Source organism: Ambystoma mexicanum, chromosome 5q (genome assembly GCF_040938575.1).
Source record: "Ambystoma mexicanum isolate Mex_15411 chromosome 5q, UKY_AmexF1_1, whole genome shotgun sequence".
NCBI lineage: Eukaryota > Metazoa > Chordata > Amphibia > Caudata > Ambystomatidae > Ambystoma > Ambystoma mexicanum.
Genome location: NC_090933.1, coordinates 38825679 through 38850245, shown reverse-complemented (window position 1 = coordinate 38850245; position 24567 = coordinate 38825679). Strand labels below are relative to the sequence as shown.

The 24567-nt window shown below is 46.8% G+C and overlaps 1 protein-coding gene across 2 annotated transcripts in view; it reads right to left on the bottom strand.

The window, feature by feature from the left end:
• PDCD6 (programmed cell death 6) overlaps positions 1-24567 on the bottom strand; it is a 214901-nt gene that overhangs the window by 111207 nt on the left and 79127 nt on the right. The gene's annotated exons all lie outside the window — the stretch shown is intronic.

The window sequence follows — 24567 nt, the reverse complement described above, 5'->3', positions numbered from 1 at the left end:
TGAACATATATTGAATATTTTATAACAAACATTTTTATAGAGCATGCATTTAGGGGTGGGGTAAAGGGTTAAATATTTTTGGGAAATGGTTGGGTTTTCAGAGGTGGGAAACAGGGGTTTGGAGGGCCCGCCGACCCAAAAAAAGTGCAGTCTCTCTCTAAAGTTTTTCGATATAAAATATTCGATATATGTTCATTCTTTATAAAATAATTCAGTATAAAGACATGAAACCACAATCGTGTCATTGGTGGGTCTAAATCAAAAAATATTTACAGCCAAGACCAAACAAAAAACGATGTATTGGTCTATAGATACAAATAGATTGGACAGTGTGCTTTCCCTCCAATATCGTGGCTACAACTTGTCAAATTCAAATTCACTTGAAGCCAGGAAGGTTTACTTGAAAGACAAGTTGCGTCCTCTAACTTCTCAACTAAAGCACAACTACCATTAGTTGCGCAAATTTACCATTATACCTATGCTGAGATTATATCAAGCAAAGATAAGAGTCTGTATTATATGGACTAGACATGGCCATTGTCGGCTTAGGGGATCATTTGAATATTTTACAGGGTAAACTTTGGAAGGGTACCCTGAACCTTGCTAAGTCTTTACACAATGCAGTTGTGAGACATGCGTTTGGGCTAATTTCCTTAGAACAAAACAATCAGTGGAGGAAATAGTCAGCTTTTGCAAAAATGATATCGCCTCCGCCCAATTCATTGTACAAAGACATTAAGGTTATGATGGATAAGTGCTCTGTGTTCTCAATCACTGCATTTAAGATGGCCGACATCCAAACCTTATCTCTTCATCTGAATAACTAGTCGCCCATCCTGATTCTACAAAAAACAAGTTACAGATTTGATTGGGCAACTACTTGCGACCAAATGCACCTTACAAAAGGGTACAGAGAACGTGAACTTTGTCCGGAAAATAGGGGATTTACCGAAATACGTCCAAATATTTCCATGCAACAAAGACTGACTTGCACATGAGAATTCGACTTAACCAACTACCAACGTAGCTAACGAGCGTACCAGTTGCTGGGAAACTGCCAGGTTGGTGTGTTCAAATTGCTGCATGTGCAAGGCATCGGACAGAACGGAAACCTTAAGACATCTGGTTACTAGGTGTGTGGGCCTCAGGGAACACAAAACTTCATTTTAAAGCTGAGATTACGTTAGGTGTGGATGTGGAGGGTGATTTCTATTGGTGGAGAGTTATGCGGGCTAGAGTGTTGCTTTACTGATCGCATGACATCACTTTTTACTTGATATACGTTGATGAAAGAAACTGGATGTATTCTTTTGGATTAAGTTTCAGTATTTGTTTTTACTATTCTTATAAAATGACTAATTTTGTGATTGGGTTCTTTTGTACTTTGTATTACATTGTTATGCGTTTTTTCCTTGCATGGATCCCTAAGGCAAGGAACACACATCACACTGAGATTTTACATCCACTGCACCACAACTAGCATTAGAATGCAGCCAACCCCACGCAAAACACTGACTGCACACATGCCAATTGCACCCAAGCACTATTTGCTACACTACTCTCTCCACTGACACGTACCACAGTCCCCAACGTTCAACCAACAGCACTTTGAGATCATACCAATACCAATGGTACATAGGGTGCTATACAAATGCAACATAAACCAACAGCAAGAGTAACCATGTAGATCATGCGATACTTGATTGGGCAAACCCTGCACTCCGACTAGGCATCCCTTTGGAGCCCTTCAAGAGAGGAACCAATTACAATCGTAAAGGTAAGGAAATTCTTGTTTATTCATCGCCCACTAATTATCACTGTATCTAACGTTTCCATTACAACATGCCAATATTTTTCTTTTGGGCCAGACTATAAAGACTTCAAGGCCAAGTTAGAAAGCAGACCGAACCCCCAACTCTGACACTTTCTTACTAGCCTTCCAGGGGAGCATTACTTCTTGTGAAATATGACCAAGGGTCCCTCCACCTTTTATTTGTTTAATTGGACTGCACTATGCTATGGCCAAACGTTAGCATAATGTTTGTACTCGTGGGCTCCTGCACCAACCCTTTCCTGAACATTTCTACGAGACGAGGTTGGGCTTTCAGTTCTTGAGGGCTCTATGCTGGTTCTTTGTCACACCCCCTGCATTCTGAAATGTCCTCGTCATTGACACCCCCCCCTCCACATCTGAGCCTCTTGCCGATTGACTGCATCATAATTTAAGCCATTGCTTGAAAAAAATGGGCAATAAAAAATGATAGCATAACATGTACTTTCCTTTTACAGGAAACCCAATGTGGGGACAGCTCATACCTGGTGCATATGCTAATCCGAACAGCTCCTCCCCATTGCTAGAACGACAGGCCTTAAAATGCGATTAATACTGCACGCATGTTTTAGCTATGGTTTCATCTTTTACCTGTTGCAAAAACAGGTATGTGCACGGTCCCCGGTTTTTGAGGCTTGCAGGAGACCTTTGGGAGAAATTAGTTTCTTGCCCCAACCTGACCATATTTCAGAGGGGGAAGGCGGGTTCCAACGAGAGAAAGGGAGAAAATTATATATATATATATATATATATATATATATATATATATATATATATATATATATATATATACATATACATATACATATATAAAAATTGCTTTAATAAGTGGAAAAAATGTCTAGGACAAAGACACACGGAAAACGGCGCGTTTCGCAGCTAACCCACCGCTTGATCACGTTCAGGGTATGAACACAGAAAAGGGGATTTAAGAACTAGTACACTCTCTATAATTCCGGTGTAAGGAATGTCATGCTTAAACAGTCTGCCTGTTGGCGAGGGCCGCCATCTTTAAACATTGCACACAACATAGTTTAAACATTGCACATTCAAGTTAGTGTGTACATTGAAAGAAACATGGACATTAATAAAATTGTCAATACCTTTGTCACATTAGTTAAACAATATGGGGAGGAGATGATTGCCAAACCACGGTAATATTATAAATATGAAAAATGTTCGTTTACCTCTATGACTGGCGTAAAATATATGTTATGCTGGAGCTTTGCACGTGCTGCCTCTTTGCCTTTTTAGGTTTCAAATGCGCAAGAACATATAATAAAATAAGCATGATTTGCTGTCCATAATGCCATCAATAGGCGCACCAGTATAATTTTACTGCCAATCAAATTAACCATGGATTTTTACCTCCCCAGTGCAAGAGATGACCTACACAATCTAAAAATGTTTCGATCCAGATCTTGCAGAAAATCTGATAGTGTCAGTTTAAACACATGACTCGCTAATGGAGTTTTAAAGGTGTAAAGAGTACAAGGTGCTTACATTTAAAGTGCTTAGTGCTCAGGATGAAGTTATGTTAGGATTCCTTTGTCGAAAGTCGGCTAACCAAAAATGCTACTGTCTGTTAAGGTTAGCTATGCAATATACAACAAAGTGCAATGTGCATATAGCTGCTCAAATATTAGCATTCCCTGAAGCAGAAATTGACAGTACATTCTGGGCAAATTCGTAATCATCAAGTTGATGTTAATAAAGTGCAATGTGCAAATAGCAGCAAAGCGGAATTATACCCTCAGTGGGGATACATAAAGTGCTTAGTGCATATAGATTCAGGACAATAGCTAACCGTATTGGACACTCCTAGAGCATAATATTCATTAAATACATAAAAGAGCACATTATGATAATTAAAAGCACCTAAATACAAGTTAAGAAACACCTAAAATGTTACTGATAGAGATATATATATGGGATACATTACTCACCGTAATCGTATTTCTGATGCTTGTATCTGCTTAGATTCACATGCTGTGCATAGGCCGACATCTAGTGGAAGCTGCGGAGTATTACAGTTTGTTTTTCGAAAGTCGAAAATGGGCGTCGACACAGGCGTGCCAGTAATACTATCCCTAGTGTGACGTCCACTGTACCCAAGATCCCTCACGCGTGTAGGATCCTCAGATTGTATTTTTTCTGACATGAGGAAGCATGAGGAGTAGCGTGAGTACAGATAATCCAAGCAGATAGACAGAAAGGTAAGACTACAAGCAATCATGCGCCTTCTCTCGGAGGGGAGGAAGGGTGGGTCGCATGTGAATCTAAGCAGATACAAGCATCAGAAATACGATTACGGTGAGAAATGTATCCCTTCTGAGGCTTGTGGAATCTGCTTAGATCACATGCTGTGCATAGATTAGCGAGCAGTACCAGAAGAAGGAGGTGGGATGTGAGAAGGGTCATGAGCAAACAGGTGTCTTAGAACCGCTTGTCCCACTTGTGTATCTGTCTTGGAATGAGTGTCAATGCAGTAATGCTGAGTAAAAGTGTGAATAGAGCTCCAAGTAGCCGCTTTGCAAATGGTGTCGAGGGGAACATTTGCAATGAAAGCCAGAGTGGCACCAATGCCTCTAGTAGAGTGGGCCCTTGGCGTAAAAGGCAGAGTCTTTTCAGAAAGAGAGTAACACAGCTGTATACAGTTGATAATCCACTTCGAGATAGCGCCCTTAGAGACGCGATCCCCCTCTCTGCCTGTAGCTACGGAGACAAACAGTTGATCTGTTTTCCTTAGCGGTCTGGTTTTATTTACATAGTATAGGACCGCCCTACGCACATCTAGGGTGTGTAGTTTCACCTCAGCCGAGCTTTGCGGGTTCTGGAAGAAAGTCGGAAGCTCGATGGACTGGTTTACATGGAACTTGGATATGAATTTAGGTGAGAACCTAGGGTGTGTGCGTAAAACCAGTTTGTCCTTGTGGATAGTAAAGAAAGGATCCTGCACTGACAGAGCCTGAATTTCACTGACCCTTCTTATGGAGGTAATGGCTACTAAGAAGGCCGTTTTATAAGTCAGGTGTTTGAGACTACTTTTATGCATGGGTTCGAATGGGGGTCCCATGAGCTTAGCTAGCACCACGTTGAGGTCCCATCCTGGCGGTGGGTTCGAAATAGGAGGGTGAAGTCTCTTTACTCCTTCCATGAAGGCTTTAACCACTGGTACTTTCCACCACGAGACCTTGTTATGGGATGTGGTGTAAGCCGAGAGGGCTGCCAGGTGTACTTTCAGCGAGTTAAAAACCAACCCTGCATCCAGCAGGTGGAGCATGTATGTCACAACTTTGGAAGGAGTGCAATCAACCGGGTTGATTTGTTTATTCTGGCACCAGATAACGAATCTTTTCCACTTATCAAAGTAACAGTGCCTTGTATTTGGTTTCCTGGACTCCTTTAGAATGTCCATACACCTCTGTGGTAATTTGAGATGTCCAAACTCTATGACTTCAGGAGCCATGCTGCTAGGTTCATAGAGTTGGGTTCCTGATGCACTGTTTGACCCTGTTGCTGGGACAGTAGGTTGTACCAGGCTGGGAGTCTGATGGGTTCGCACACCGCCATCCTGCGTAGGTGTGGAAACCATGGTTGTCTCGCCCACATGGGAGCAACTAGGATGAGCGTCATCGATTCCTTGTTCATCTTGTACACCACCTTCCTGATGAGGAGTTGGTGGAAAAGCGTACGCAAACATCCCTGACCAGTTCATCCACAGGGCATTCCCTTGGGAGTCCGGCTGGGGGAACCTGGATGCAAATCCTGGGCATTGTTTGTTTTCGCTTGTGGCGAATAGGTCTATAGTGGGGAAACCCCACTGAGAGAAGAGATCTTCTACTACGTCTCTGTGAAGGACCCATTCGTGTTCTTCTGGGAGGGAGTCTCTGCTTAGAGCATCCGCTAGGGAATTGAGCTCCCCTGGAACATGTTGCGATGACAGGAAGATGTTCCGTCTGAGTGCCCATATCCATATTTTCTGGGCAAGCTTGGACAGATTTGGCGAACGAGTCCCCCCTTGCTTGTTCAGATAGAACATGGCTGTCGTGCTGTCCGTCCTGATCTGCACCGACAAGTTCAGTAGATGGGGCTCGAACGCCCTTAGCGCTCGGAATACTGCCAGAAGCTCTAGCATATTGATGTGGTTCTTGGCTACTGAGTGAGACCAGAGACCCTGAGCTGTGTGGTGGAGATGGTGAGCTCCCCACCCAGTCAGGCATGCATCTGTAGTCACCACGGCTTGTACTTCGGGATCGTAAAAGGGTTTCCCCTTTGCGAGATTCTCTCTTGTCCACCAGTGTAGGCTCTGTACGAGTGTTGGCGAAACGACCACTAGATCGTCCCAATGACCACTTGCCTGAGACCACTGTTTCGCCAACCATTCCTGCATGGGACGCATGCGCAGACGCGCGTGGGGGACCAGGTAAATGCATGACGCCATCATGCCCAGTAACCGCATAGCTTTGCGTACTGTTATCTGTTGACCTGACTGATAATGCGGAATTTGCAGAAGTATATTCCGAATTCTCTCTTCCGAAGGGAAGGTCAATCCTTTCTGAGTATCTAGGATAGCTCCTAGAAACTGTTTTGAGGTGCTTGGCACCAGACTTGACTTTTTCTCGTTGATGGAGAAGCCTAATTCGTGGAGGAGGTCGATAGTCCTCTGAATGTTTGACCTGCAAATTCCTGGGGTTTCCCCCGTTATGAGCCAGTCGTCCAGATAAGGGTACACCGGGATTGCTTCCCTGCGTAGGTGTGCAGCCGCCACCGCCAGTACCTTGGTGAATACCCTTGGTGCTGAAGCTATCCCGAAGGGCAGTACCTTGAATTGGTAGTGGCGACTGTCCACCTTGAAGCGCAAGTATTTTCTGTGCGCTGGGAGCATGGAAATATGAAAATAAGCATCTTTCATATCCAAGGTTGCCATGTAATCCCCCTTTTTTAGGAGGGGGATTACCTCTTGTAGCGTGGTCATACGGAATTTTTGGGGCTTGACATACTTGTTGGCAGGCCGTAAGTCCAATACTGGGCGCATTGTCAAATCTTTCTTTGGCACAAGGAAGTAAGTTGAATAGATACCCTTGTTTACCTGGTGTCCTGGGACGAGTTCTATCGCGTCCTTTTCTAGCAGAATGGCGATCTCCTCGAGAAGGATCTTTTGATGCTCTAGGGAGTGCACTCTTTGTCGTGGAGGATGATTCCGGGGACGCTTCAGTAGTTCTATACAATATCCTGCGGATACTGTTGACAGCACCCATCTGTCTGAGGTGATCCCTTCCCAAGCCTGGGTGAAGGTGGAAATGCGTCCCCCTACTGGGGTTGCGTGGCAAGGGACCCTGAACTGAGCGTCACTGTTTTGGTGGAGGCGTGCCACCTCCCTTGTTGGGGCTGCCTCTGCCTCTTCCACGACCTCTCTTGTTACCCCTGCCATAACTCTGGGTAGACTGCTGGTTGTTATTCCATTGTGTACCTTGTCCCTGGGCATAGTTGCCTCTTTGTGAATTTTGGCCGCGTGGGCGACGAAAATTATTGTTCCCCCTCTGGTTAGGGGGTTTGTTGGTAAGCTGGCCAAGGGATTTGAGAGTCTCATATTCATCTTTGGCATTTTTAAGTGCGTCTTCGACCGCTTTCCCAAACAATAGGTCGGGTTCCACTGGCTTGTCTATTAAAGAAGCCTGGGTTTCTGTCTTGAATCCCGACTGCCGTAACCACGCATGTCTCTTGATAACAGTACCTTCTGCTATCAATCTCCCTGCGTTGTCAGCGGCGTCGAAAGTTGCTTTTAAAATGCAACCAGACACGGCTCTCCCATCTGCTGAGATCCGAGCCAGCTGGCCCTTTAACGGTTCTGGAGCAGAGGCAATGAGCGCCGCGACTTCTTCCCATTGATGGCAATTGTAACTAGCCAACAGGGTGGTGGAATTCGCAATCCTTGCTTGGTAGGCGGACGTTGAGGCTACCTTTCTGCCAAACCCGTAAAGTTTTTTGCTCTCCTTATCGGGAGGAGCTTCTGATGAAGATAAGGGCGTGCCAGCCCTTTTTCTAGTGTTGGTCACCACTAGGGAATCTGGTTTAAGATGTCCCCTTATATACAGAGGGTCAGACTGGGCTGCCCGGAAAATCTTTTCAATTCTGGGGTTGACAGCTCTGGTGAGGTTAGGATTCACCAGGGAAGGATCTATTCTTCGTTGGATGGATTTGAGGATAGGGATGGTCTGAGCGACCGGTCTTCTCTCTCCTACAAACTCCTCCGCGAAGTCCCTTTCCTCCTGTACACCGTGGGTGTCGATGTGGAAGTGTTCCGCTGCTCGAGCGAGAACCTCGTTGAGGAGGGGCTGGTTATCAACTGGAGAGTCAGTAACTGGGGCTTCGCTTTGTACTGGGGAATCTACTCTGTAAATTTCCTGCTCATCTTCTCCCTCCTCCAGGTCCTCATCCTCTGCATAGTAATCTGTCCTGGTTCGTTCTTCCATAATTTCAAACTCCTGGTCCTCTTCAGGGAAAACTTGTCCCTGGTAACTGGGGAGTGGAGTAGAATATGGAGTGGAGTAAGGCTGAACCTCGAAGGGTTCAGGTCTTTCGACCCGGGGCTTTTTACTTAGCGGGATAGGATCGGAGGAGCCTGAGGGTGTGGCCCCTTGAGGGTTATATGAAAGAAAGTGTTCTGGGTTCTTATCATAAAAATCAGCCAAGGAAGACATCCTAGACATAACCCTGTCTATGTCTTCACTGGACCATTCCCTGGAACAGGGTATTACTTTAGCAGGTGATGATTTATGGGACTTTTCAAGGGTAGACTTGTGTTTACTTGTTTGCCTAGGGTGAGAGGATGGCTTTACAGGGGTGGAAGGCTGTGCTTTCCGCTGTTTCCCCCCCCTCCCCGTGCGTGGAAAAATGTTTTCCCTGTCCCTTGGAGGCCCCAGAGACTTTCGACGCCTGGCGCCGAGGGTCTGGAGAGGTATCTGTGTGCTTCGGGCGTGGGGCCTCACTGGTGTTAACCGCGGTCTCGGTATCTTGGAGCGCGGCCTGGGGGTGGAAGTCGTCTTCGTCTCCCGACGATCGAACTTCCGTTAATGTGTGTAGCGAGGCACTCTTGGCAAGAGTGGATGATTGCCTTGCGTCGTGAGGTGATCTCGATCGAGAGCGCCCAGAGGACACCGAGTCGGACCGTTCTTTTTGTGCCTCTTTCCGGGAAGTCGACGTCGTCGAGGTCCGGTTGGTCTTAGTGTGTTTAGTGTGTGTTAGGTGTGTAGCGCTTGCGTCGCCGGGGGTCTTCCCCATAGCCGCCCTGCCGGTCGACCTTCCGAGGTCGGGGACCTGCGCTCGCCGGCTGTCTTTCGACGCCATAATGCCCTCGCCGTCCGAAAGTACGGCGTCGCTGCCATCGCTGAAGGCGCCCTCCGCTGCCATGGCCTCCTGCCTGGCGTGGTGGGCCCAACGCTTTGTCGAACGGTCCTTAAGTGTCTTAGGTTTAAACCTGCTACACGCTCTGCAGTTCGCTTCGGGGTGATCCCTCGGCAAGCAGAGATTGCACGTGGCGTGCCTGTCGACCCAAGGGTATTTGCGATTGCACTTGGGGCAGAATTGAAAAGGGGTACCCTCCATACGCACCTTAAGGCAGCGGGCTGCTAAGTGTAGGAATATATAAAATGTAACTATATATCAAGAGTGAAGAGTATGTACCACCCCCCACTCTCCCTACTTGTAAGGGCCGAGGCCAGCGGCCTACTAGGCCCGGGCCGAGGCCAGCGGCCTTCCGAGGCCCAGATCCGTCGTGCAGCAGTCGACGGTCGATGACTTCTCCAGCCGTCGTCGAGGTTGAGGGTCGACGTTGGGGTGGGGAAGGGAATGAATAAGAATTATAATTATAATAACAGCAAAAGTATGGCTAAGGCCAGGGAACTCCGCAAGATGCTTCCGACCAGTATGGCGGAAAAAAACAATCTGAGGATCCTACACGCGTGAGGGATCTTGGGTACAGTGGACGTCACACTAGGGATAGTATTACTGGCACGCCTGTGTCGACGCCCATTTTCGACTTTCGAAAAACAAACTGTAATACTCCGCAGCTTCCACTAGATGTCGGCCTATGCACAGCATGTGATCTAAGCAGATTCCACAAGCCTCAGAAATATATATATGCGCACACACACACACATACATACATACATATAGCACATGCCAACCTCTCACACAGCCGAGTGAACCCCTTGCATGACTCACAAGGCATCAGTAGATTGAACAACTAAGGGGAAGTGGCCATTTTACGTACAAATCTTGGTTCACCAATGGCCTTTACTTTTGACCAGGCTACAACCAGAATGAAAACACATACCACAAAACTCCCACGTAATGTCGCTTATCGGTACCTATTGGTGTTTTTCATGAGTTTCCTACAGTACCAAAAGTACATTTTACATTCTCTGTCTATCTATCTATTTCTTCAGTAATGTGTGCTGAAAAACGCACTATTCCAACTTTTTTCTAAACTATTCTTTGGGGGGGAGAAACCCCCTCTATACCCTACGGCACGAGGCAATTCCAGGATAACATTGACACCTTCTACACTTTAAACATCTGCTAGCACTCACTGGTCTAGACTGTAGTGATATTATCGAAGTCTGTTCGGGAGCATTTTAATTTCTGTGCCAATTCCGTTCAACCATAACGACCCCCAGCTCTTTTGCTGGACTCCACCGCCCACTCCCTCATGTTTTTCTGACTAGTATTTAAGTTTCTTACGGTTTAATGGAGTCTGGTAAACTCCACAGGCATCTGCTTTTTGCATAGTGACACAGCACCTTTTGTGCAATGCCACTGATAAGTCCCTTGGACTTCTCTCAATGTTTAAATACATTTTCTTGAGTGAACTTCTGTTCCCAAGAATAGTAAGGGGACTTAAGTCTTGCATACCTTTTCTTTTGTGGGTCCAGCAAACACCACCTTATGTAGAGTGCTAGGGGGTTACATAGTAACTCCTACTCCCACTTTGCAGGTAACATTTTGTTACACTAACTTGAACAGATGGTGGCTGTGGTTTTCTTTTTACTACTTTTGTGCCATGTATCTTAAGGCGGATTCCCCAGCTGCAGTACAGAACCCAACAGTGACCATTTTCCCAAAATGGCCCATGTCTTCTTTTTTTGCCATTTCTTGTCAGTTCTTTCACTAGGTTTGAATCGGTTTGGAGTCCTTTCTGCATTTATCCTATGGTGGGCTTCAGCATAGGCTCAAGTGTGTCTGGAAAGGGAAGACGTAATTGGGGGGAGGGGGGGTCCCTGAACGTCCCTGTCCTTTGTCTCTAGGTGTGCCAGAGTAAAACCAGTTCCGATTGGCCGGCTCGCTGTCCGGGAAGACAGGCACCTTGCTGGGTGATTAACAGGGCTGTGAATGAATGCGAACTTGCTTAAAAAGGTGAGGTTTTTGGGACTGGAGGCAGAGTTGACCACTGGAGGTCACCATCCACGAAGACAACGTGAAGAGACGCCAGCAGCACCCTCCTGGACTGTGAAATGCCCGTTAAAGCCCTGCAGCTGTTCTGACCCCGTTTTGTTTTCGACTGGGAAGACCCGCAAGGGACGGCTTCCTCCCTTGGGCTGTCAGGACCAACTAGCTTTGAGACAAGCTTCATGCTGGCATAAGCCCCGACTTGCCGTGACTTTCCAAGACTGCAGAATCCCAATGCCGGGTACCCCTGACCATCGAGTGCACCGTATTCAGGAATGCGAATCCGGACAAAACTTCATGGCCATCCAAAGGACCCTACAGAATCAGAAAATCTTCATCCACAGTCTCCTCACCAGAGTCCAGGACCGAAGGATCAAGTAACTTCCAACCAGAGCGGTTTGTTCTTTGGCGCTGAGAAAAAAGGTGCCAAAACCACAAAAGGCTGCTGAATCAAGGATAATCCATTGCTGCTGAGTCCCTCTCTCTAGTGCTGCCGCATTAACCCGCCAAGCGGGAAGGCATCCAGCTGGAACCAATTCTTCAATTCTCAGGTACTGTGGGGCTTGGGGTACATCTACCTTTTGCCATTTGTGGTGCTTCCTAGCTTGGGGAATACCATTTTAAACCCTTTTGAGTTGACCTCAACTCACCTGCACTGGCCGCCAAGCTTGTGCTTCTTCAAGGTCACTCATCTTGAGCTTCTGTGATTTTCTACTGAACTACCATTTTAAAACATTATTCTAATAAGAGTGCATCAGAACTTTGAACTCTCTCATTGATTTCGACTGTCCTGGCTCCCCTAAAGGCCTCCTTCTGAACCTATTGGCTTCGGCAGCGCTTGTTCCCTTACAGGTTTTAATTTTTGAACATTATTATTGCTGGGACAAAAGACTGCCTACATCCCTCTGGGAGAATTTAACTGTTTTACTACTTACAAAGTATGTTCTGATCTAACTAACTTTTCCCTCCTTGAAACTCAATATTGAAATGGCGATCACAAATAAGTGCCATTACTGACCTCAAATGACGTCACGTAGTGTGCTGGAATATGTGTAGGATAAGAAAAGTTTACTCACCTACTTTATTGCTCTTGTTGAACTAAATCCTAACTTGGTGTATTAATGTTACTCATCATCATCAAGTTTATTCAAATTGCATGTAAAAACAATCCATAAAACAATTGCACAGTACATAAATTATATCACAATAAAAACAGTCATAAAACCACAATGAGGACAGCAAACAGGAAGAATTTCAAGTTCAATTCATTAATCAATGTATAAGAACTCATTATCAGGGCACTATGTCAAGCAATCGTTTCCTATGGCAAAGTGCTATTTTTAGGTCTGATGGAACGATCAGCCCACTTGTGGTGGATTTGCCCATAACAGGTAAGTTAGGGCTGGCTTGTACGTTGCAAAGACCATTTCCCTTAATAAGAGACTTATGAGCCGTTTTCTTGCCAGTGCATACGCAGGACAAAATAGAATCAAGTGTGCCAGGTCCTTGTATGGAGCTTTGCAAATTGGGCAGGTTCGATCTGCACCCGCCCCAGCCTATGCTGCCACCAAAGCCTTTAGGCGGATGCAGTTAAACCTTGCCCTAGATACAAGGATGTGATCCTTGCGGGATACCGCCCATAGTAAATGGCGCTGAACACCCAGGGACATGATTGTCATCAGCCCCCGATTTTTTGGTTTCATGATTTCTCTGTCCAGATATACAGACTCAAAGACAAGCAGTCCATTGGTTAATTTCTCACCTGGAGAGCATACTACTGGGTGGATACAGATGTGTGCACTTGATTCCCCCCCTCCATTAGCCGTTTCCTGATGTAGGACAACCACAGGATCTTATCTCCTGGGTCCTTATCTATCAGAAAGGTGATCAATTCATGCGGGACATCCTGCCATTACTCCATAACCTAAGCATGTGCAACTCCGAATGCAGGGAAATCAGGTCGCTAATTGTTGTACAACCCAGTTCTTTTAATACTCTGAAATTTGGAGCCCAAGTTGGGAGCCCCAATGAGTTTTTCCAAGAATTGGTTCTCCAGGATCTGGACCGCATTAAAAATGGGGTGGCACCACAGCTCCAGTCTAAATTTAGCAACCAAAGCCGCTTTACCCTTGTACAACTGTAACAGAGGGACTGTTGGCTTTATGATAGGGCATTTATAACGTGCCTATACACAAGTGTTTCATGGCCCTAGAAACCCCACCCAGGGCCTGCTTGAACAGCAGGACCTGTTTGTTTATGTGAGCCATAGCGCCCGTATGTTACCAGGGAATCAGACACAGATAATCAAAATGATCAACCCTGGGAATAACAGTGTTCCTACATTACATGGCCCTAAAATTGATCCTTTGTCTCGCTTTCCAGCAGGACATCACCGCCGACTTCACTGCGTTTACCACCAAGTCCAGGCCCCTCCATGAACTCTGAATATTCCGAGATAAGAGGCTGGAGCACGAGCCATCAATACAGAGTCATCCGCATAAACCAGGACTGGTAGGGGCTGGCCACCCAGCTTTGGGACATCAGGAGAGGACTTTAATAGATGCTTGTGGAGACCATTTATATATACACAAGCAGAATAATAGGGGCGCCAGGACACATCAAGACTTTAAAGGAACATGTACAACGCCCGTTGACACAACTCCACACACAAACTCGTGTGGTGCCATGCAGCCTCACCAGAATGTTCACCAACACCCACGGGTTATTCATGGACACGAGCATGTGCCACAACTTGTCACAATAGAGTTTGTCAAATGCCATGCTCAGGTCCATGAATGCCAGAAGGATGGGCTCCTCTTTCAGGTAAAGTGAATGTGCCACTACCAAATAGAGATTAAGTGCCTGTTCTGCTGTACCCAGCCCTGGCCTAAATCCTAACTGAACCTGAGCGAGAACTCCATTACTCACAACCCAGTCCTCCAGTTAGGCCAGTATGGCATGACACAATATTTTTAAAAATGCAGTCCAGGAGTGAAAGGGGTTGTTAGGCAGAAACCTGTGCAGTTCCCTTGGGGAACACTGCAAAAGATTTAAGACTACAGGTAGAGCAGTAAACCCCTTTGGTAGCAGTCTGTACCACCCAGATTTACCTGGTAGCTGTGGCTGAGCAGTCAGACTTCTCTCAAGAAGAGTTAGGCAGTATGTAAAGTATACACAATATGTACCAAAACACAATAGCACAAGCAAACACTGACCAGAGCTTGGTTTCAAAAGTATATAGTTATTTATTTAAAATACACATAAGTTAAAAACACTCTAGCAAAAATATAGTAAAAGTACTTCAACACAGTTATAATGAAAGTAGATTCAATCCTTTCTCCTATCTAGACAACTCTAGGTAAAACACCACTTAATTAAAACAGAGGTGAGTGCTTAACGTTAGATGACACTCTAGTAGTTTCCAAGAAAGGGAGAGAAAAAGCAGAAATGGGTTAGACACACCACTCTAAGGTCCAGAGCACTTGCAATAGGCTTACAGAAGAATAAAGTCACAGGTGAGCAAAAGTCACTAGGCAGGGCCCACTCTTAGAGTAGCCGGAGCGAAAATGTGCCCAAGATCACACTGTTAGTTAGAGATTCAAAGTCTTGCAAAGAGTCAAAAAGAGGTTAGAGTGGCTCAGAAAGTTTAGCCAAAGTGTCCCAGGCACTCCCAGGTTCGAAAGCCGGGGACTAAATCTACCCCGTACAGTCGGTAGCAAGGGAAGCCAGGCAGAACACAGTACCTTAAGCGGAAAGGATCCTCCAGCGGTGGCAGTTGTTCCAGGCAGTGGCAGCAGGGCTCGACGTCGGTCAGGGGAGAAGAAGTTCTCGCTGAAGAACAGAAGAAGAGGGTCGTTGCACTGCCCGGGAAGAAACCAGCCGCGGAGTCCTCCGGTTAAAGGGTTGGTGCCGACTTTCGCGGTATGGGGGTAAAGTGTGGTATTCCGGTTGCCGGGGTGCTTGGCACAGGCAAGGCGGCCACGAGATACCTCAAAGAACGGAAAGAAGGCGAAAACTGGTTGTCCCCACCAGTCAAGGGAAGGAGCCACTCCGTTAAGAGTTCTCCTCGGTCGTCGGGAAAAAGTGGTGAGACGGTTCAGCAGGGCTCCACCGGGTGGTGTCGTCGAAGCAGGTCGGCTCAGCTCTTCCCTCGTCGGATTCTTGGTCCTGTGGCGACTTCTGAAGTCCCAGTCCCCAAAGCCCTGCTTTTATGCAGCAAACCCCCATTCACCCAGCCTAGCTGTCACTCAACCATGCTAAGTGGTGAGCCGGGCGGCTCACCACTTGGGCCAATCAGGACGGAGTGCGACTTGAGTTACCAAGGTAACTCAGTCCAGGGTGCCTAAATCCCCCTCCACCCCTCCTAAGTACCCCAGACAGAGTGGCACCACTTTGGAGGGCTTCTGTGGAGAAGCCCGCCAAAAGTGGAACAAAGGGCTCCACTTTGGGTCAGAGTTACAGAGGCGAACACCAACGCCATTTTAGAATCAAGTTTTGGCAAAAAGTCCCAACCGGAGTTATAAAAATAAATATATAAACCGGTGGTATGTTTAAGGCTACCGTAAATAAATAATTAAATGTGTTAGCCTAAAACAATGGGAAATCCCATAGGGAAATATTCGCGGTCGAATATAAAAAGTAGTTTCCACTGCCACCAGCCAAAACTCGATCAGGGGGGACGGAGACGTGCCCCCTCGACTAACAGACCCTGGGGCAATCGAATTGCCCCAGCCAGTACGTCCACAATATGATGGTTTGTACTGGTTCTGTTCAGGATTCAAGACTAGCAAAGTCTTTGGTGACTTTACATGCCCTGGGAGACAGTAGTCAGTCCCAGGGTATGGAGTCTATGTTGGGGAGTCCCTAGGACACCCCTGGGTCACGGCACAGAGGGTGCTGTGTGACCCACATCACAAAAATACATGAGGCCCTATGGAGTAAGAGACCCCATAGCCCATTCAACACAAGGTTTAACCAAGAAAACACACTTCAACATGTCCAAGAGTGAGGGTAAAAGAGTCTCACTCTTGGCAGGAGAAAAAAATTAAACCCCAGAAATCCAGCAAAGCTGCTGGGGGACTCACTAGGTAGGGAAATTCAGCCTAAACAGAGAATTCTCCCTAACACTCGCCCCCCCCAGACTAAGGGACAGGAGGATTTAATCCACTCCTGGATGAACCTCATACCTCTAGTCGATGATATACATCCTAGAGAGTCCATCAGCATTTTGATGGTGACACCCTGACCTGTGCTCAATGGTGAAATCAAACCCTTGCAGGCAGATTGACCATCTCAATAGTTTTGGATTTTCCCCTTTCATTTGCATTAACCATCTCAAGGGTTGGTGGTCAGTCTGAATAACAAAAGTAGAACCATACAAGTATGGCCTAAACTTCTTCAGTGCCCACACAATAGCAAAGCATTCTCTTTCGATAGTTGCCCACCTTGTCTCAGGATCCTTCAGTTTCCTACTGATGAAGCAAATGGGGTGCTCCCTACCCTTCTCATCCAGTTGGCTTAGAACTGCACCTATACCTACATTGGAAGCATCAGTTTGTACAATGAAAGGTTGGTGGTAGTCAGGAGCTCTCAATACTGGAGCCTGGCAAAGAGCTCTCTTCAGTTTTTCAAAGGCCTGATTGCACTCCTCATTCCATTTCACCTTTTTAGGGAATTTGGGAGAGGAGATTACATTCAGTGGAGAAGCTATGGTCCCATAGTTCTCAATGAAATTCCTGTAATACCCAGTGAGGCCTAGAAAAGCTCTCACTTGGGTTTGAGTAGTTGGTGTTGTCCAATTTTGCACAGCTTCAATCTTGCTGGGCAAAGGCCTTATTTCTCCACCTCCTACCTCATGTCCAAGGTAGACCACTTTACTTTGACCAATCTGGCACTTACTGGCTTTGATTGTCAAATGGGCCTGTTTCAGAGCCTGCAACACATGGCCTAGGTGGTTCACATGTTCTTCCCAGGAGTGGCTGAAGACTGCAATGTCATCCAAGTATGCCATGCAGAAATCTTCCATCCCAGCCAGAACTTGGTTCACCATCCTTTGGAATGTGGCAGGTGCGTTTTTCAGTCCAAAAGGCATGACCTTAAACTGGTACAAGCCAACTGGGGTTGAAAATGCAGTTTTCTCCTTGGCATGGTCTGTCAGGGCTATTTGCCAATAGCCTGACGTCAGGTCAAATGTGCTGAGGTACTTGGCTGCACCAAGTTTATCCACCAACTCATCTGTCCTGGGCAAAGGGTGGGCATCAGTCTTGGTGACTGCATTTAGAGCTCTATAGTCCACACAGAATCTCAAGTCTTTGGATCCTGCCTTTGGTACTAACACAACTGGGCTAGACCATGGACTAGTAGAGGGTTCTATTACCCCGAGATCAAGCATCTTCTTGACCTCTCCTTTGATGTGGGCTCTGATATGTTCTGACATTCTGTATCCTCTGCTTTTGACTGGCAGACAGTCACCAGTGAGTATCTCATGCTGGCCCCAAGGGGTCAAGCCTGGTGACAGTGAGAACAGGGAGGCAAACTGATTTAACATAGATTTGCACTCCTCTTGTTGCTCAGGTGTCAGGTCTGAAGAGAGATTGACTCCTTCAACTTTTTCATCTAAAGGTACACCTCTGAGGAGATCAGGGAGAGATTCACTCTCTTCCTCCTCTGCAGCTGAAGCTAGGAGCAAGGCTCCTACATCAGGTCTGGAGATGTAGGCTTTTAGTCGGTTGGTGTGGAAGACTCTAGGAGCTTCCCTGGGTCTGCCCAGATCCACCAGATAGTTGACCTCTCCAAGTTTTCCCACAACCTTGAAGGGTCCCATCCATTTGTCTTGCAAGGCCCTCTGCCTTGTTGGGAGCATAACTAGAACAAGCTGGTCTTGAGTAAACTCAACCATGTTAGCCTTCTGGTCGTGCCAATGTTTGACCAGGGCTTGACCAGCTTTCAAGTTGTCACTTGCTTCTGCCATCATGTGTGACATTCTCCTCCGGAGACCTATCACATAGTCAGTCACTCTGACTGGCTTGAGGGGAGGAGCACCTTCCAACCCCTCCTTAATCAGGGCCAATGGACCTCTGACTGGATGGCCATAGAGAAGCTCAAAGGGAGAATAACCTACTCCCTCCTGAGGGACTTCTCTATAAGCAAAGAGAAGGCATGGCAGTAGAAGGTCCCACTTTTTCTTAAGGGGTTCTTCCAAAGCACCTATCATGCTCTTCATGGTTCTGTTAAACCTTTCAACCAACCCGTTTGTCTGAGGGTGGTAGGCGGTTGAGAACTTGTAGGTAACTCCACAGGTTTTCCACATGGCCTTCATGTAGTGGGACATAAAGTTTGACCCCCTGTCAGAGATTACCTCCTTAGGAAACCCAACCCTGGTAAAAATACCAAGGAGGGCCTTAGCCACAGCCGGAGCTGTAACAGTCCTCATAGGAATGGCCTCCGGGTACCTAGTAGCATGGTCTACTACAACAAGGATAAACCTGTTGCCTGAGGAGGTTGGAGGATCAAGGGGACCAACAATGTCAATCCCTACCCTCTCAAATGGGACTCCCACAACTGGGAGAGGCACTAAAGGTGCCACATTCTTGGAACCAACCTTACCAGAAGTCTGGCAGGTATGGCAGCTCTTACAATATCTATCTACTTCGGCCCCCATCTTTGGCCAATAAAAGTAGAGTGAGAGCCTTTCCTTGGTCTTCTTGAAACTCAAGTGGCCAGCCAAAGGTATCTCATGGGCTAGTTGTAAGAACTGTTGTCTGTTTTCCTGTGGGACTACAAGGCGTTTGTAGTCTCCAGGTTCAGACTCAGTGGGTTCACTGTAGAAGAGGCCATCTTCCCAGTGCAACCTATACTTCCCAGGCTCTTGCCCATCAGCTTGAGAAGCTGCCTGGTGGCGGAGACCCTCCAGAGTTGGACATTCTCTTTGCCCCTTACGAAAAGCTGCCCTGCTAGGCCCACCTTCTGCCAGTAAAGACTGCAGCTCAGGATGGTCCTCAGGGTCCAAATCTCCAATAAGGTTGGGGCCTCCTTCTAGCTCTTCCTCAGAGTCTAGCTCAACCACACAGGGTTGTACCTCCCTCTCAGCCTCAGCTGGAGGTGGAGTTACAGGTGTAACTTTGGACAACCTAGGGGAAGTCCTTGTTGGAAGCACTGGAGTGCTTGCTGCTGGCTTTTTCCTAGGAGTCTTGGGTTGCCCCTTTGCTCCTGATCTGGTAGTTACTGCAGTAAGTTGCTCCAGTGGTAGAGGAGTGATTTCTGTCATCATCTCCTGAGATAACCCTCTCAGGGTTTTCTCCCTTGCAGGTTTTGTGAGTTCCTGAAACCTTTTGCTAGGAGGTCTGGGGGTATGAGATACAACTCCAAGAGCTTTGAGGTCATTACCCAACAGAACCCTACCTGGCACTTCACATTGTACACTGACAGGTATTTTTACAGCCATATCATTACATTGGATGAGAACTGGTAACTGGGGACACATCTGCACAGGCCCACCAGCTAACTTGGTGAGGCATTTGGGTGCCTTAGCAACATCCTCTGCCTTGAAAAATGATTCATCCACCACAGTTATGCTGGCTCCAGTGTCCCTAATGGCAGGAGTCTCCTGACCATTCACCTGGACACTGTCCTTATAATACTCTTTAGTATTATCTGGGATAGAGTTATAGACATCTAAATTCTGTTGCTCCCACAACCCCAGAGAGACTAAAGAAACACTAGCTGAGACTCCAGTGGGTTCATCAGCTAGTAATAGAAAGTTTCCACTTGCCATGGGTACTTCCTCTTCGGGAGCGAAGGCTAAGGAGGCAAGCTGGACCCCTGAAGGTTTACCCTTACATCTGGGATCTCCTTTCACATGGTCAGTAGCCTTACAAACAAAGCATGAGCCAAAGGCTCGCTGGAATGGAGGCTTGTTCTGACCTCCTTCTGGTCTGGGACCAGAAGGTACACTAGCCTGATTTGGTTTCCCTTGTGGCTTACCCTTATAGTTTTGTTTGGGGCCCTCTTTGGAATTTGTAGTATTAGAATTCTCTTTGGAGTCCTTCTTAGACTGTTTTTCCCCATCCTTCTTCTGAGTTACCCCAGAATCCTTGTGAGTGGCCCTGTTGGCAACCCACAAGTCAGCAGCCTTAGCTAGCCTCCGGGAATCTAATTCCCTGGAATCAGCCAAGTGTTGTCTGAGCTCAGGAGAGCAGGCATCATAAATAGTCTCCAACATAAACAAATTCTTCATACCTTCATAAGTGTTCACCTTGTAACCCTTAATCCATCCCTCTAAGTTTTTCAAACATTCATTCACCCAGGTAGCCCAAGGGGTACCATCATGCTTTTTGAGGCTCCTAAACCTCTTAAGATACTGGGAAGGGGTCTTCCCAAACCTAGCTATCAAAGCTAGTTTCACACATTCATAGTCCTTCCTATCCTCCTCCCCCATCTCCATTACCACATCAGTTGCAACAGGGGGAAGCCTAGAGAACAACCAGGTGAGTAAGTCATTTCCTGTGATGTTCTGGAGCCCATGATTATATTCAAACAGAGACAACCAATCCAACACATCCAACTTAGGCTCATACATACCAACCAATTCTTTAGGCATCCGGGGTCTTTTAGGACTGGAACTTCTAGAGGAGCCAGAGAGAGAAACATTCTCAACAGATAATTTCTTCATTTCTAAGTCATACTTGAGCTCCATTTCCCTTAGCCTTAGTTCTTTGTCAGTTTGAGCATTAAGTTTCTTATACTCCAATTCTAGCTTCATTTTCTCCAGTTCAAAGTACTGAGGACTAAATGTGGGACCTGGTAAAGGTCCAGTAGGTACAGCAGGTAGAGCAGGCAGAGGCCTAGGGGGGACAGTTACAACAGCCTCACCCTCCTCTTCTGACTCTTCCTCAGAAACATCAACATTTTGCTCCATGTTAACTTCAACACTGTCATCTACAGTCGCTGGAGTGGTAGGTTCCTCTGAACCATCACCCAGACTTTGGTTAGCTAACAATCTTTCAATCAGCTCCATTTTCTTGCCCTTAGTCAGGAGATCCTTATGTTTACAGAGCACTCTTAAACAATCAGCAGTTTTGGCTGCAAGGGACTCTTGACTATAGCTTTCTATAACTGACATGTTAGAGGTTTTACTTTTTCAGTGCTAAGCTTTGTGGTTAGTTGCACTAAGGTATCTAAAGCACAATAAAATGTATACTCAATACAAATCCCACCGCTGTACACCAGTGTTAGGCAGAAACCTGTGCAGTTCCCTTGGGGAACACTGCAAAAGATTTAAGACTACAGGTAGAGCAGTAAACCCCTTTGGTAGCAGTCTGTACCACCCAGATTTACCTGGTAGCTGTGGCTGAGCAGTCAGACTTCTCTCAAGAAGAGTTAGGCAGTATGTAAAGTATACACAATATGTACCAAAACACAATAGCACAAGCAAACACTGACCAGAGCTTGGTTTCAAAAGTATATAGTTATTTATTTAAAATACACATAAGTTAAAAACACTCTAGCAAAAATATAGTAAAAGTACTTCAACACAGTTATAATGAAAGTAGATTCAATCCTTTCTCCTATCTAGACAACTCTAGGTAAAACACCACTTAATTAAAACAGAGGTGAGTGCTTAACGTTAGATGACACTCTAGTAGTTTCCAAGAAAGGGAGAGAAAAAGCAGAAATGGGTTAGACACACCACTCTAAGGTCCAGAGCACTTGCAATAGGCTTACAGAAGAATAAAGTCACAGGTGAGCAAAAGTCACTAGGCAGGGCCCACTCTTAGAGTAGCCGGAGCGAAAATGTGCCCAAGATCACACTGTTAGTTAGAGATTCAAAGTCTTGCAAAGAGTCAAAAAGAGGTTAGAGTGGCTCAGAAAGTTTAGCCAAAGTGTCCCAGGCACTCCCAGGTTCGAAAGCCGGGGACTAAATCTACCCCGTACAGTCGGTAGCAAGGGAAGCCAGGCAGAACACAGTACCTTAAGCGGAAAGGATCCTCCAGCGGTGGCAGTTGTTCCAGGCAGTGGCAGCAGGGCTCGACGTCGGTCAGGGGAGAAGAAGTTCTCGCTGAAGAACAGAAGAAGAGGGTCGTTGCACTGCCCGGGAAGAAACCAGCCGCGGAGTCCTCCGGTTAAAGGGTTGGTGCCGACTTTCGCGGTATGGGGGTAAAGTGTGGTATTCCGGTTGCCGGGGTGCTTGGCACAGGCAAGGCGGCCACGAGATACCTCAAAGAACGGAAAGAAGGCGAAAACTGGTTGTCCCCACCAGTCAAGGGAAGGAGCCACTCCGTTAAGAGTTCTCCTCGGTCGTCGGGAAAAAGTGGTGAGACGGTTCAGCAGGGCTCCACCGGGTGGTGTCGTCGAAGCAGGTCGGCTCAGCTCTTCCCTCGTCGGATTCTTGGTCCTGTGGCGACTTCTGAAGTCCCAGTCCCCAAAGCCCTGCTTTTATGCAGCAAACCCCCATTCACCCAGCCTAGCTGTCACTCAACCATGCTAAGTGGTGAGCCGGGCGGCTCACCACTTGGGCCAATCAGGACGGAGTGCGACTTGAGTTACCAAGGTAACTCAGTCCAGGGTGCCTAAATCCCCCTCCACCCCTCCTAAGTACCCCAGACAGAGTGGCACCACTTTGGAGGGCTTCTGTGGAGAAGCCCGCCAAAAGTGGAACAAAGGGCTCCACTTTGGGTCAGAGTTACAGAGGCGAACACCAACGCCATTTTAGAATCAAGTTTTGGCAAAAAGTCCCAACCGGAGTTATAAAAATAAATATATAAACCGGTGGTATGTTTAAGGCTACCGTAAATAAATAATTAAATGTGTTAGCCTAAAACAATGGGAAATCCCATAGGGAAATATTCGCGGTCGAATATAAAAAGTAGTTTCCACTGCCACCAGCCAAAACTCGATCAGGGGGGACGGAGACGTGCCCCCTCGACTAACAGACCCTGGGGCAATCGAATTGCCCCAGCCAGTACGTCCACAATATGATGGTTTGTACTGGTTCTGTTCAGGATTCAAGACTAGCAAAGTCTTTGGTGACTTTACATGCCCTGGGAGACAGTAGTCAGTCCCAGGGTATGGAGTCTATGTTGGGGAGTCCCTAGGACACCCCTGGGTCACGGCACAGAGGGTGCTGTGTGACCCACATCACAAAAATACATGAGGCCCTATGGAGTAAGAGACCCCATAGCCCATTCAACACAAGGTTTAACCAAGAAAACACACTTCAACATGTCCAAGAGTGAGGGTAAAAGAGTCTCACTCTTGGCAGGAGAAAAAAATTAAACCCCAGAAATCCAGCAAAGCTGCTGGGGGACTCACTAGGTAGGGAAATTCAGCCTAAACAGAGAATTCTCCCTAACAGGGGTCTATACGAAGCAGGGAACGCCTGTGATCCCTTCTTATAAATGGGCTAGATTACCACCATGAAGGTGGAAAAGCCCATCCCCCGCACATGACGTGGAAGCCTTGGGTGAGCACTGGTGCCCAAAGATCTGGCTCCATAACAAATAGGCCTGCCAGGAAGTTATCCGGGCCCGATTACAACGCTGAAAACCAATGGCCTTCATTTCTTCCACTGAGAACACAATGCTACCCATTGCCCATCTCATCACTACCTTGCGGGGTACACCATCCCACCCCCTCTGCCCCTGCTTGTCCATCTCCCTCCGCCCTGCGCCCCACACGGTAGAGTGAGGCAAAATAGTCCAACCAGGCCTTGTCTGTGATATTATTAATCGGGGTGTCCATATTAAATTTATAATAGGGGCCCTTCTGGGCTATCTCCCAAAATAATTTAGAATCGTTGTCCCTTGCAGCTAGCACCCAGGCTTCACATGCCGCTTATTCTATTTCTTTTTTTGTAGTAGCCAAGGCTTTCTTATAGTTTGATCTTGCACTTGTGTTACTGGTTTTGCGGGGTAACAGTACTACCCAACGCATGTAGTAAGTTCTTCCTGGCTCTGGTACAATCAGAGTCAAACCAGCTCCCCTCCACCCCCCTTTCTCTTTCCTTGTTGGGCGGGAGCACAAGAAAATACCTAAGAGAGCTGGGTCAGCATGCTTCCAAACTCCTCCAGTATACCATTCCTCTCCAGGTTCCCAGACAGCAAGTTGTCCAGTTCTCGACTTCGCACTACTGCCTTTTTTATTAGTTTGTCCTTTCTGTCCTCCTTCCATTTGAGCCTGCGACGGGAGCCATCAAGAGATACTTCCAGAAGATGTACTGGACTCAGCATGTCCACCCCTGCAGCTGACTTAATCCGGAGTTTAATGGGAAAATGATCACTACAAATATA